Source organism: Zea mays, chromosome 4 (assembly GCF_902167145.1).
Source record: "Zea mays cultivar B73 chromosome 4, Zm-B73-REFERENCE-NAM-5.0, whole genome shotgun sequence".
Classification (NCBI taxonomy): domain Eukaryota; kingdom Viridiplantae; phylum Streptophyta; class Magnoliopsida; order Poales; family Poaceae; genus Zea; species Zea mays.
Window position 1 is genome coordinate 75,797,399 of NC_050099.1, and position 2,508 is coordinate 75,799,906.

Sequence of the window (2,508 nt, forward strand, 5' to 3'; positions counted from 1 at the left end):
TACCATTCATCTTCGTTGAATGAGCTCTGTTGACGAAGCTCCCTATGCTGAGGCCTTTGGTCCTGGTCATCTTGAGTAAGATGACGCATTTCTTCAGCGGCTTTGTCAATCTTCTTCTGAAGGTTGGCCAGCTGGGCCATCTTCTCCTTCTTCCTTTGTACTTGCTGATGGATGACCTCTAAGTCCCTGATTTCCTGATCGATTTGCTCCTCATGTAGAGTTGGGCTGGTGGCCTTCCTCTTTTGGTTTCTGGCCTCTCGCAGAGAGAGGGCATCTTAATTTGTGTCTAGTGGTTGCAAAGCAGCACCTGGCACCATTGTTTTCTTCGGTGGCATGTCGAAGATGGATGGTCTTCCGAAGGTTGTGGAAGTGAGTTCACCGGAGGTGGGCGCCAAATGTTGGCCACTTGTTCTTAAATGCTATAAATCAAGAACAAGGCAACACAATTGTTAATGGTTAAAGACCTTCGTCCTTCGAAGCATTATCTCCTCTCGGATATAATGATCTCCAGACGAAGGTCATGAAGGACACACCTTCGTCATTTTGTGATATAATGTGAACATGAATATGAATATAAACAAGAAGACGAAGGAATACAGAGGAATCAAGATAATGTCTGTTATATATCCATGATCCATTTATTTTCGATGAACATGAATAAACATTAACAACATTCATATTACAATGATACCTTCGGCTTGCTAGAAGGTGTGTAAGCGAGGATGGCTCGAGAGCGATTACAATCTAGCGTGTACAGTATGGTGCTACTGTTCATCTATTTATAGGCACGGGACACAGCCCGGACAAAATTACATTCATGCCCTTGACATTTACTCGTGATTATAATACAAATTATCATGGACTAAGTGGTCTTTTCCCCCTTTAAGTCGGTGTCGTCCTTGGTCTTCGTCACCATATCAAGCCGAAACTCTTTGGCAATAGCTTCGGTGCTTAGTCCTATCACCTTCGGGTTGCTCCTTTACACCGCGTATACTTTCGCCATTAGAGAAGGTCTTTTATCTGGGAGACGAAACCTCCTGTAATAATCTATATCGTACTAAAAACATATGATTAGTCACGTTTTTTGAGGACCTTCAGAAGAGGAAGGCCCCCAACAGAGTACTTCACACCAAGTGATGTGTTTGGTAGAATCATAACATTTCACATGCAAAGAGAAAAGGCACTTGAAATAAAAAATTAGAGAGTTGCAAGCTAGATTAGATGGCATGAGAATTAAGAAGATAGCTCTAAAAGAAAACAAGTAAACAAAAAACCCACCAATATCAAGGTGAAGATCAATAAAGAGACATCAACTAACAAGTTGAGGACACATAATAAGACCAAAGAAAGAGTAGAGACAACATATCATCAAGTGAGAGTGGAAGTGATGATGAACAATATGAAAAGGTTGGAGACATTGCTCTCTTTGTGAAAACAAATCATAAAGGGTTCAAGAAATACTGATGAAAATTGTGAAGATAATATTCCCCAATAAGAAAAAGAGAACATGCTACAATCGTGAAAGCACCAAATATTTTATAGTTATGTCCACATGAGAAGAAAGAGAACAAGCATAATAAAAGGGAAGGAAAGCTTGCATTTGAGAAGAACAGAAAATATAGAGGGGGGGCTCACATTGGACATGAATGGAATTCATCAAAAGAGAGTTCAAGTGAGGAGGTGAAAAGATTGTTACCGCTGCTATTCACAAGTCATCCACCACGCCAAGGCTCTTCAAGACATGTCCTACGACGATGATTCCCCCCTCACATTTGTTTTATGGCAAAGGTGAGAAGGAAAAAACCAAACCTTCTCTTGATAATACCACTAGTGATGATGAATCTAGCGGTGAAGAATTTGATCAAATAATTAAAAATCTCAATAGAAAGACCAAGTTTTCATCACTAAGCTAATGGGAGAATTAGAAAGTGTAAAAAATGAATTATCTTCTATGTAAGACACACTAATTGAAAAAGAAGATCTCTACATTGCTAGCAAGAGAGGTCTTGCATTGGAAAGAAATACAGTGGACTTTTTGCACAAGGCTTTAGCTAAAGAGAAAGAGGACCATATTATCACAAAAATAAAAAACATTGAGCTCAAGAAAAAGCATTGTAACCTAGAAGCGAAGCACAAAGAGCTTTAGGAACGACATACCATTCTTTATGATAACAATTCACAATTGTCCAAGACAAGAGAAGTCTTTATTCCTATACATGGTTATCACAAAAGGATTTAGGAACGACATATCATTCTTTAGGGACGCATGATTGAAAAGGATCAACACAAAGGACAGGGGTTGGAAGAACCAAAAGGTCCACAATACAAGAATGGAAGACATCTATCCATCAAAGATGGACTTGGGCATAAAAAGGTTAGAAAAACTAATGGGAGAAAATATGATAAATGATATTTAATGTGTAAAGTTTGAGAGAAAAAGACAAATTGGTACATTTCAACCTACATAACGTGCAACAATGTTGCACTCCTAAAACACCTTAGTTTTGT